General features: G+C 32.2%; 1 protein-coding gene across 1 annotated transcript in view; it reads left to right on the top strand.

Moving 5' to 3' along the window:
* MGAT4C (MGAT4 family member C) overlaps nucleotides 1-13,469 on the top strand; it is a 641,622-nt gene that overhangs the window by 270,570 nt on the left and 357,583 nt on the right. The window contains exon 4 of the mRNA XM_031651114.1: nucleotides 3,110-3,172. The gene's annotated coding sequence lies outside the window, so the exon portion shown is untranslated. The remainder of the gene's footprint in view (nucleotides 1-3,109; nucleotides 3,173-13,469) is intronic.

The following is a 13,469-nucleotide window of genomic DNA, read 5'->3' as shown; positions in this document are numbered from 1 at the left end:
TCAGACACTTCATAACTCCCAGGACCTGGTATATGGTATGTGTACTTCATTATCAGTATCACAGATTGGTTTCTATTGTCATCACCACATCATCATCATCATGGATCATTTTCTGTGTACCAAGACTTACGTTAATATTTTAGGTACAATTCCCTTTAATCCACATAAAACTTCAAGCATTATCCTTATGTATGAAATGAAAAAGCTGAAGTTTAGAGAGGTTAGACAACTTGCCTAATGCTACACAACTTATGAGAGATAGAGTCAAATTTCAAAACCTGTTAGTCTGACACCAAAGCCCTTGGCAGTGAATATTAAGTTATATTGTCTTGCTAATTAATCCATTGATTAAAATAAAACTGAACTCGTATACAAATATTAAATATTTAAAAATAAGTGCCTTCCCTATCTTTCTCTTATTTTGTTTTAGCCTCATTTCCTGACACCCCTCCCATTTCATGAATACACTGTAGCCATTCTGATTTTTCTTGTCTTCATACTGCAATGTTCATCTTCTTTCTAGGTTTTCACATGTGCTGGATGTCCTCCTGGAGTGTTTGCCCTACTGCAAATTGCCTGGATAATACCATGAAGTGACTAGCTTTGATGATATTTCTTCTATTATAGTTTTTATTCTCTGTTCCTCTTTTATCAGGCACCTCCCTTCTGTTTTCCCAGACACTCTCCTTTAAATATCAAATTATTTGTCTCAGTCTTCCACTGGATTGTAAGTATTATCAAGGCATACAGTGTCTAACTTGTAAGCACTGAATTACCAGAGTGCCTGCTGGCACATAATAGACATCTGAGAATGTGAAAGAAAAATTGCACTTAGAGTTAAACAGGCAATGAAGATTTATAAGATTCGTAGCGTATTCAAGATTTATTGCAAAGAAGGAGAAATATTGAACTGAACTCTACTGAAACACAAGGTGGTAGAATTGTTCAGAGCTTAGATGAACTAGTGGAAAGTATAATTGTCTCTCTGTATCTGCAGGTTCCTCATCCATGGGATTCAACCAACTGTGAATCAAAAATACTTGGGAAACAAAAAACAGTAACAATACAACAATAAAAATAATACAAATTAAAAAAAAAGACAATACAAGATAGCAACTATTTACATAACACTTACATTGTATTAAGCAATCTATGCCAGGGAGGTGGTAAAGTCCAGGCATCGGAAAGTGGTTGACTCAAGGGTTGGTAAGAATTTATCAACACCAGTATAGGTTTACAAAAGGAAGGTTTTATTAGAAAGAAAGTACACTGCAGAAGAGTGCAGTGGGAAGCTTCAGCAAGAGAGGAGTGAGCACACCACAGCGGATTTTTCTTTAAAGGTATTTATGGACCTTAAAATGGGAGGTTAAAGGTATTTTGGACCATATTAGCCATGTAGGTCATGATAAATGATTACATTTGTAGACATTTTGGTGCCTTAATGTCAGCAAGGGCTGCACAATGAGTTTTGATAGGCATGTATTCCAGAGATGTATAGAAATTCTAGTTACTATATGTTTTTTGCAAAGAAACCTGGAACAAGATGTGGGCTTTAAATAATAGTATAATTACTTCTGAATTCCTCAGATAAAGAGTTTTGCCTTTGGATGGTCACCAGGTAGTTTTGACTCTCCTCAATCTAGAGATGATTTTTAAGGGACTTGAGCATCTACAAATTTTGGTATCTATGAGGTTCCTGGAACCAACCCCAAGAAACCACTCTACCAGAGGATATTAGTGAGGAGATTTGCCAATGTTATTCGGCCATCTGTGTTTGCTAATATTGCTCGTCTAAGTTAGGCTTATACTCTCCCATAGAGACTGGGAGATCAGGTCATTATTTTTCTTTATGTTTACATTTCAAAGGGATGTATCCCCAGATCCTAGAGAAAGACTTTACTAGGTTGTAAAACTAGCAAGGTGCAGAGAGAAGATTTACATCTCAAAGGGGTAGAAAAATAATACAATAACAAGTGTTGTAAAATAAATGCTCTAGGAAAAAGAGGTTAGGGGCCTAGAGTCAGAAAGAAACCTATCTATAGTTCAGTCAAGCAGAGGGAATGTTAAGGGCCTCCTGTTCTAGATCTATATTTGTTGAGTTGATGGATAGTTAACCAGAAAATTCAAAAACATTGCATAATACATTATAAAACTCTTGACATATAATAATGGAAAAACTATTATGACTATGCATTTATATAATTTAAATAAACTGGGGAATAATGCATAGGATTTAAAATTTTAAATATTCAAATGAAATTTTCTGAATACATTTTTATATTTTTCTAACTCATAAAAAATAAAATAACATTATTATACTATGGAGGTTCACAGGTAGAGTTTAGTGTTTTAATTGAACATCTTAGTTCTGCATTTGCTAAAACTTCTAAGAAATTACTGATGACTTTGAAGTACACCACAAATCAAGTAACACTATAACATAGTAGCTAGATAGACCAGAAATAATAATTTTTATTGCCTACTAACTGAAGTTCTTTCATATTTTGAATGGTGTTTAATGTTGTTTAAATTATTGTGGCTATAAAGAAAATATATCCAGTCTAATTAAACCTGTGTAATTTCAAAGAAGGTAAATTTAGTAGCTATATTTACATCCCACAAAGTGTCATTGGATATGGTATTGGTAATATTTTCAAAGCATTTTGCTTTTATTTCTTACACATTTAGGGTACTGTGAACCACCTCATGTATAGGACAACAGATAATTTAGCTAAATTGATCATATTGTACATTCTCTAAATTATATGGCTTATTTCTTTTTCTTTCCAGCATCATCCATGTCTCTCCCAATTCCAGATGCCCAGCCATTTTGTGTGTTTATGGAGCTTAATCCCAGACTTGAATTTCATTAACTGACCATAGTCTTAGTTAAGTTTTTACAGTAATGAGTTCATTGGGCTGAAATTTTGCAAAGATATTGGGGGAGAGAGAGGGGTAAACATCATCTACATTTGAAAAGACCAAATTTACAAATCAGTACTCTTTAATGCAATTTTTTTCCCCTTGACTAACTGGGAGTTTATTTGCATGCATTCTAAGTGACACTGGAATGAGAAACTAAGATTTTTGTCATTTTAATTTAACACAGACTCACCCTGGAAGCACAGCCCTGATTCTGCGTGAGAAAGGCTATCTCTATAGAAACTAAAACGTGAGTCCTGTTGATTTGTGTTACTGAATTTTACTATGCTATATAACTACCATTTACTATGCTATATATTCCAATGTTTTCCAAGGTTTTGATATTCCGATGTATTTATGGTTGATAAAGTGTGTAAATAAGATCCCTCACAAATAAACATTTTCCATGCCTTTTTTTTTTAATGTAATTTTAAAATCTCTGTGACTAATATGCCTAAATACTTAGGACATATATTTATTATCTCAGTTTTTCTCCTGGATTTTCCAAATGGAATAAGCTATCAGTTAATGGTGAAGCTTAGTGCACTTTTCTTTGCTCTGTCATCGATGTGTCTTTCGGCTACTTGCTAATGGTGGACATCTCTTCTCACTGTTTGGCCTCTGATAAGTTGTCTTTGATAGCCTGATGTTTTGTTCTTGAACCCTGCCATGGCTACGACTCTGGGATAGCAGAACTTTCAAAAATAAAAGTAAAAGAGCAAGAGGCACAGAGCCTGTGAAGGTTAGAGAAGACATAAGGCCTGATAATTGAGAGAGATGGGTAAATGATGAATTTTCAACTGGCAGATAGTTTTCACTTTATACCATTTGCTGTCACAGTACCTGAAATAATAAGGGGAATGTTTTTCCCCAATAATGCTAATGGGGGCTGTTTGCTTTGTGAGAATCTGCCAAGGAAACATGCCATGTGGCTTTATCTTTGAAAGTGAGGGTGAAACAAGCTTTCCTGGCTGCAGATAAGTGACTTAGAAGGAATCCTGTTCAGGTGTACCTGTCATTAATTTATCAGGAGGCTTTGTGATTCATACATACTACTCTGTGTGCGATAGAGCATTAAATTGGTTTCCTCTGGGAGCAGGTCACATTCAGGGGTCGTAAGACTCATGCTATTGGATGATGTATGCTTGATTCATATAGCCTTTTTCTGCTGGTAACTTGAACATATGTTAGACGATCCCTTGAAACATTTGAATAGCAAAAGGATTCACAAAAACTTGACTATCACTTAATATGCAAGTGTTTGTAACAAAAAAATGTTAATCAACCTGTCCTCTTTTAGCACAGTCATTTATTCAGATAATTAAGTAGTTATAGATATGTTTCAATTTAATGACCTAGATCTTGATAAATGTACTTTCATGGCTCCTTTATTTATTTAAACAAAAGGATATTTACTTAAGCTCATTAATTTATACTGAAAAAATGCAGAGCTGCTTTGAAGCAAGTCTCACCAAACCAACCAACAAACAAAAACCTTTAAAAAATAAAGATTTTTCCCAATTACCATATGGCTTTTTACTGTGGAAATTTTACTGATTACTTCATATATTTTGAAAGACAATGGCATGCCTTGTAAAATGAGATAGATATTGGTTTGAATTTGAGAGGAATATAAAAGGAAAATATGCTTTTTGTGTGTGTTTAGATTGTCTTGAGTGACTTGAGAGATTTGGGGCTTTTTTTTTTTTTTGAGAAATACTTGGCAAATACTAAAAAAAGAAAAAAAAAATCCTTTCTTCATTTTATTATTTTCATGATGGACTGTGTAAAACTAAAACCTAATATCTTTCCTTGAGTTTTAAGTGTGCTTCATTCTGTGCAAAATTAAGCCAATAAATGGCAAAGTGGCAGTTAAATTAAAGCAATCAGTAAAATCTTTCTAAAGTATTTTTAGCATGCTATGACAAAAGTCTTTACTGTGGGTAAATGAGCAACATAAACTGATTTTTTTCTATTTTTTTAATTTAAAATTGTTCATTATATTCTGTATTGCAATCTAAAACAAATGCGATCATTTCATGAAGTAGCAAAGACGACTCTTTCAAGTAGATACAAATGATGACTTTATGCTGCATTTACATGGTATAATCTTTTAATTTTGTCCCAGTTGTTTAAATGTGGAACATTCAACATAAACAAGAATTTTCTTATTGATGAATTAAAGCATAATTAGGGCATTACTGTAGGGAACCTATTAGATCTTTCATGCATAATTCACCATAATTAAATGAGATATTCTTCACCTCTCCCAATCCTTAAATTAAGACTGTGACCTTAAAATCTTGTAAGGCTTTCTAATAAACAGGAGGGTGAAATCAATATTTTTAATAAAATTATTTTAGAACTTCAAAATCTTCTGGTAAACATCTCTCTGAAGGAAAAAAAGGTAAAGAAAGAAAACTAGATCATAAAATATGAAAAAAATACTATTATACCATCTGCAAGGTACATATACTTAGGCATATTTCTGCCCTGCTCTTTCCATCCTAAAATTTTGTTTTCTATAGAGCATAAAAAATCCATACACTTTAATTTTTTATGTCTTTTTATAAATACCATTATAAATATACAATCTATTAGGTTGTATTTGTTAGAGACGTTTAAAAGATTTCACAAACATTTTGCTGCTCAGATTGTAGTGGTACTTTTAAATAGTTCTCTCTATCTTTCGTAAATTTTCCTCTGCTCTACATGTTACATTAGGTAAGTCAGGCAGACATGAGCAAGGCAGGAGAGGCCCCTCCCCACCAACCACCAGCAATGCCAGGCGATGATCAGGTTATGATCAGGCAGTTGTTAAACTGTCTCTCTAAAAGAATTATTGGTCGCAGTCCATGCCAGGGAAAAGCAGTCTCCCAATAGATAGAAACACCAGAAACTGGTGATCAGCAGCTTCCCAATAAGATCTCAGAAGTTGAGTAAATGTACTCAAGCATGCACACTAAGAGGCAGAATGGTATAGTTTAACAGGTATATGAGCTTCCTCTAGGAATACTCAACTGGGAAGGGAAAAATGCCTCAAGTCACTAAGGAGCAAAATGGTGGAGTTTAAACATTCAACTAGTAAGGGGAAAATGTCACAATTGTACATGCGTATAACTTCAGTAAATACACTGCTCATGCAACCCTTCCCAAGTGCTGGCAAGCCACTGTGCACGCAGACAGCCCACCCCAAGGGAAGAATCAAGGGAGAAGGGATGCAACCGCTTGGACGCATGCCAATGTACAAAATGCCAAGTCAAAGCTCAAGCCACGCGCTTGAATCTCTCAAGTTGCCTGCTTGGTCCTCTTCCAAGTGTACTTTACTTCCTTTCATTCCTTACCTTCCTTCTCTATAACTTTTAATGAACTTTCACCCCTGCTCTAAAACTTGCCTTGGCCTCTCACTCTGCCTTTTGCCCCTAGGTCGAATTCTTTCTTCTAAGAAGACCAGAGTTGAGATTGCCCCAGACCCACATGGATTCACCACTGCTAACATATATACACATATATAGGGATATTAATTGCTATATGATAGCTCCCTATTTCTCAGACTTTGCTGAAGTAATTTGAAGATCTCTTTGGAAAGGCCTTTTCTAACATTTCAGTCTAGCCATTATCTCTCATAGAATTCTTTCACTTCATGACACTTGCCATAATTATTAAGTATTTAAAAATATATAATTATTTATCGTTTATTTGTATATCTCTCCCGTAAAACTTAAATGTTATATACAGTGCCCAGCATAGTGCCTGTAATATAATAAGTAATCAAAACATTTTGTTGACTGAATGAAATCAGATAATGAAAACCAGATAATTCTATAAATAAGACCATCACACAGATCCAAAAGTTATATAATCACAGGTTTATTTAACAAAATATTTACAGATAGACTTTTTAAATAGAGAATTTAGTAAGCATCATACCTCAGTAGACAACAAAAGCTACTAAAAACTTATTAGATATTAAATGCCATATACATGCCAATATATTTTTCTCATTGGTCTCAAGATTTCTGGCTGGCACTGCTTGACAGATTAACAAGAGAAAAGTATAACAAATTTATTTTTCCAGAGTTTTACATGACATAGGAGGCTTCAGCAATAAAGACCCAGGGAAATGGTGAAAAATGTATTTTTATCCATGGGTTGGAATGAAGAATGGACAATTATATAAAAGAATAATTTGATAAAAATGGTATGTACTAGTGGCAATAAACTGGGGAGTAACTTGGCAAGGCCTGTTTGTTCAGATTCTTTTTGGCCTCTCTGTGTAACATTCCTACCCTATAGATATTAGTAAGTGCATATCACATTAGGGTCCTCAAAAGAAGGGACAGGAGAAGGTCAGAGAGATCTTTCAGCTTCTATGGTTTTCTTAATTTCCTTCAGCTTAAAATACTCAGTCTACAATAATTCTATATTTGGAGGTAGCATTTCCTGTGTCCTATCACATGGAATACATAACTAGTATTGTCTAGGATAAATTATGAAAATTTCTGTGGATATCTTTTGAAATAGTTTAAAGAAATACACAAACACCTATTATTATTAAAAGCATCCATTCATTTATTTTACAAGTATTTGTTGAGGGTTAACTATGTATGAAACTGTGCAGAGATCTGCAGGGGATTTACCATTGTAAATTTTTAACTCTAACACCATGGAAATGATACATAGTAGGGAAATTTAATATATACTTAAAAATGCAGTGGAGCTTTAACTATAAAGTGAAAGTTTAAAATGTCATTATTCATTAAGAGGTATTAAGCATTACTTATTGTGAGAGTATATTATAAAGTTTATAGTAATAAAAAGAATGAGACTTCATTTTCAGCTGAGGGAAGCAGCAAAAGTACATTGCTGATGTCGATTTGAACCTAAGTTTTGAAGAAAACTAAGGGATTCTTGGCATAGGAAATGGAATCAGGAAAAGGTATGAAGAAAGTGTTTAGTAAGAATTAGTTGCTTATTTTGGCAGCCATGTCAACTAAATGTAGAAGGATAGAAAATATTATGTTTGACAGCTGCTATGGATAAAAGTTACATATTAAAGTAGATTAGGACAAGATTGTGGAAGACTAATACTAGCTTAAGGCGTCTGGATTCTGCTGGAATGTAACTATGTCCGCTGAACCATCTCTCATCTTAGAAGCATAGAAAGTAAATCCTAAAGTGCTGGGATTACAGGCATGAGCCACCAAGCCCGGCCAAATTTTTCCATTATTTTTGTTGCATTAGAGCAAGTTTTGGAATGAGGTTATATAACTCTAACAATTGTGTTCACTTTCAAGATTATTTTTACTACTCTAGATCTTGTTCTATTTTATTTAATTTTATTTATTTATTTATTTATTTATTTATTTATTTATTGAGATGGAGTCTTGCTCTGTTGCCCAGGCTGGAGTGCAATGGCATGATCTCAGCTCACTGCAACCTCTGCCTCCTGGATTCAAGTGATTCTCCTGCCTCAGCCTCCCAAGCAGCTGAGATTACAGACACCCACAACCACCCTCAGCTAATTTTTGTATTTTTAGTAGAGATGGAGTTTCACCATGTTGGCCAGGCTGGGTCTTGAACTCCTGACCTCATGATATGTCCACCTTGGCTTCCCAAACTGCTGAGATTACAGGTGTGAGCCACTACGCCTGGCCCTTTCTATTTTATTTTAAAGTCAGCTTATGAGTTGCTTTAAGTTCTTATAACATTTTGATTAAAATTGCATTAAAGCTAACAAATCAAAGATAAGATGTTAAGAAACATCAAGTCTTCTCATTTGTGAAGATGATATGCCTCTCCTTTAATTTGTCTTATATTATTTCTCGTTGAAGCAATTTGTAGTCTTCATAATGTGAATCTCACAAATTTTGATGTAATCCCATTTTTCTATTTGTGTTTGTGTTACCTGTGATTGTGGAGGTTTTATCCATGAAATCATTGCCAGGGCTAATGTCAAGAAGCTTTTCCCTATGTTTTCTTTTAGGAGGTTTACAGTTGTAGCTTTTACATTTAAGTCTTTAATTCATTTGGAGTTGGCTTCTGTGGATTTTATAAAATGACAGTCTATTTTATTTCTTTTAATGTGGATATCCAATTTTCCCAGAATTATTTATTGAAAAGACTATTTTTTTCCCCATTACGTATTCTTGGCATTGTTGCCAAATGATTGACTATACATGCATGAGTTTATTTTTAAGCTATCTATTTTATTCTGTTTGTCTGTATGTCTGTTTTTATGCCAGTGCTATGTTGTTTTAAATAATTTAGTTTAGTAATGTTTTGAAATCAGAAATTTTGATGCTTCCAACATTGTTCTTGCTCAAAATGGCCTTGGCTATTTGGTGTATTTGTGGTTCCATTCACATTTTAAAATTATTTTTATATTTCAATGAAAATTATCACAGAGATCTTGATAGGGATTACATTGGATCTGCAGATTATTTTAGGTACTACAGACATTTTCACACTATTAATTATTTCCATCCAAGAACATGAGATACCATTGCATGTATTTGTGTAATCAGCTGCTTCCTTCACCAATGTTTGACAATTTTCAATAGTTAAGTCTTTCACCTCCATGGTTAAAGGTATTCCTAAGTGTTTTACTCTTTTTGTTGCTGTAATAAATGTGATTATTTTCTTGATTTACTTTTGGGTGGTTTGATATTTGTCTACAGCCATGAAATTAATTTTTAATGTTTAAAAAGATTAAAAATGTTTTAATTTAATTTCATGGCTATAGACAAATAACAGCTTTACTGAATTTATTAATGATGAAGCAATATTAATTCCGTTTTACTGAATTTGTTTATTAATTTTAACATGTTTGGATGTTTTCTGCAAATAATTGTCATCTACAAAAATAAATTTTATAGTTTCCTTACAATCTTGCTATTTCTTATTTCTTCATCTTTTCTAAATGGCTCTGGGTAGGACTTCTAGTACTATCATAAATAGAAGTGATGAGACTAAGCATCCTTACCTAGTTACAAATATTAGAAAATTTGTTTTTGCCTTTTACCACTGAGTACAAAGGTAATTGTGTGCTTTTCACATATGACCTTTACTTTCGGAGGTAAGTTCTTTTATGCCTGATTTGTTGAGAGTTTTTAGCATGAAAGGGTGTTGAATATTATCAAATGCTATCTTGGTAGCTATTGAGGTGATCATCTGATTTTAACTTTCCTTTTCTTTGTGTGATAAGGTTAATTGATTTTCTTACGTTGAACCATCCTTGTGTCCCAGATATAAAGCCCCCTTGGGCTCGGAATGTGATCCTTTTAATATGCACTTAAATTCATCTTGCTAATATGTTGCTTAGGATTTTGGCATCCAATTCATCAGAAATGTGAATTGAAATTTTGCATCTATTTCATCTGTATATTGAATTGAATTTTTGCATTCATTTAATCAGGTATACTGCCCTATATTTTTCTTTAAGTGTCTTTTTATAGCCCTGGTATCAGGCTGATGCTGGCTTCATAAAATCATTTAGGAAGTCTTCCCTCTTTTTCTATTTTTTGAAAGAGGTGAAGAATTATTGTTATTAATTTTTCTTTACATTTTTAGAAGAATTAACTTGTGAAGCCATCTAGTCCCAGGCTTTTGTTGTTGCTGTTGTTGTTGGGAGACTTAATTAGAGATTATGTCTCCTTATTTGTTATCCATCTGTTCGGGCTTCCTCATTCTTTCTGATTCCATCTTGGTAGGTTGTATGTTTCTAGGAATTCATCCATTCTTTGTTGTCCAACTTATTGGCACATAAATAGTCATAATAGTTCCTTATGGTTATTTGAAATATTTGTCAGCAGTTATAATACCTCATTTTTCATTTCTGACTTTATTTACTTGAGTCTTCTCTCTTTTTTCTTAGTTAAGGTAATGGTTTGTGAGTTTTGTCAGCCTTTCTAAATTAGTGACTCTTAGTTTCAGGTTTTTTCTATTGTTTTTGTATTTTATTTTTTATTATGTCCTAATATTTATTATTTCTTTCCTTCTGCCAAATTTGGGCTTAGTATGTCCTTTTTAAGTTTCTTGACATGTAATATTAGGCTGTTTATTTGAGATCTTTCTTTTTTTCTTAATGTAGATCTTTATCACTAAAAACTTCCTCCTGAGTACCACTTTACTGCATCCCATAAGATTTGGTATGTTATATTTTCATTTTCATTTGTCTCAGATTTTTTTTTTCCTTTTTGATTTCTTATTTGACCCAGTGGTTGTTCAATAATGTGTTATTTAATTTCCATGTATATGAATTTTACCATTTTCTTTCTGTTATTGATTTCTAGTTTCATTTTATTGTGGTTGGAATAGATACTTGAAATATTTTCAATCTTCTTAATTTTTTTAAGCCTTTCTTTGTGACCTAGCATTTGATCTATCATGGGGAATGTTCTATGTGTGCTTTAGAAGAATGTGTATTCTGTTGCTGTTGGATTGAATGTTCTGTTTTACAAGATAAAAAAATGATACACATTTAAAGGAGAGAGTTTAAGACTTGAGTAAATAATTAAAATCCATGGATAGGAATTTACAGCTAATAAGCACATTGGTGTTCAATGGGCCATTTTATACATGAAAAAATTATGTGAAAATCTGACTGTCCCAAAATACAAGTATTGTTAAGGTCTAGAATATCAAAGTTCTTTGCTCAACAAACTACTGATACTCATGAATAAGGTCCTGTGAATATATCTACAACTTAAGTGACTGGAAGTATTAAAAATGTAATGATGATGGAAAAAGAGAAACGATCATCATAATAATATCCTTAACCAAGTGCCTAATCTCCATTATTTTTCTCAGCTATAAAAATGCTCATATTCACAGTGGGAAATGGAATCTTTCTTTGTGTTTTCTTCTAGCTTGGAAAAAAAGGTATGATTTCAATTTGAGTGGCACTGTTCTATGAATAGGATATTTTCAAGAGTAAATGACTGTTTACTTGTATAATGGAAAAGTGAGAAGAGAATAGCATGAGTAAATATAATTCATGCTAAAACTAATACCAAAATATCCTTTTGAGAGAATAGACTTACTTCTATGGTTATATAGACAGAAGAAAATACAACTGTTTGTCCATGTCCTTGCATGTGTACTCCCAATGTAGATACAATTATTTTGAGTGCCTTACATTATGATTCTTGTACCATTTAGTTATTTTAAAAGTATATGTCAAAATCTCTATTCTATTAATTGTTTAAATGGGACCAATGAAGGGTTAATCATGAATGCATAGATAATGAAATATCCATGACAATTTCTTGGAAGAAAACAACTATGTTCAAATTCTATTCTTAGCAGTGCACCAGGAAGGTGGCAATTAAAACACTGTTAATACCTTCAGAAATATGAACTCTTAGCCATTTTGTTTTGTTTGATTTTATAAATAAATCACGGAAGCAAAACACTTAACACCTAGGTGGAAATATACTTTTACTTTCTGAAAATCAAGACGTTTAAAACAGTTCTACTTGCTGCAAATTCCTTTGGTTGATTGTTTTTTCCATAATAATACGTTTAAGGAACTGAAATATGCCCACTGGTATAGAAGGTCATATGACTTTATTAAAAAGCTTTGACAAAATCCTAACCTGAGTATCTTAATGAAAAGTCAAGAATTGACTCATGCCCCCAGTGTTTTTTCTAACACATTATTGTATCTTAATATCAGGTCCACAGAAGATAAAACAGAATATTTTTGGCATTGGTTTTTCATGTTTATTTCATGAGTTGCATAATTTTAGGTTTCTTGCATATTGAGTACATATATTATCAATAAGAATATTTTTAAAAACCTATAAGAAGAGTAGTATAGTATATAATATATATTTGTATAGTATATAGTATAGCATATATTAGTATAGTATATATTATATGTAATGTATATAATACTATATAGTTATTTGAGAAGAGTATAATATATAATATATACTATACTAATATATAATACTAATATATGTTAATATATAATATATAATACAATAATTGTATAATATATTATACAAACTTAATATATACTAATATACATTTATTTAAGAAGAATATAATATATAATATATACTATACTAATATTTGTAGAGTAGATATTATATATACTAACATTAGTATATATACTGAACTAATATTTAAGAATACAATATATAATATATACTATACTAATAGTAAATGAATATTAGTATACTTTGCTAATAATACTATACTACTATATACTAGTAGTATATATTACATATTATACTTTTCTTAAACCCACAATTTATAGATTTGTCATACTGTTTGGAAGTCAATTAGTAAATTCCTCCATTTAAATCTTGTTTACCCTTCTATTGTCAATTTGTAGTGCTATTCAGTAAAGATGCTTTTAACTTTATAAAGTTAGGAACAGGTGACTTATCCTTTCAAGGAAGTATCATCACAATTTTTATTTCTTCTTGACTTTTATTCTGAGCCTTAATATGCTAAATGAACACTTTGAGGCTTCTCTCATTGTTGTTCTCTCACTCACACAGAATTTCACATGAATTGCTATTATATTTAGCTGA

This window comes from Papio anubis, chromosome 9 (genome assembly GCF_008728515.1).
Source record: "Papio anubis isolate 15944 chromosome 9, Panubis1.0, whole genome shotgun sequence".
Classification (NCBI taxonomy): Eukaryota; Metazoa; Chordata; class Mammalia; order Primates; family Cercopithecidae; genus Papio; species Papio anubis.
Note: the sequence above shows the minus strand (reverse complement) of the source record. Positions and strands in the feature narration are given on the sequence as shown.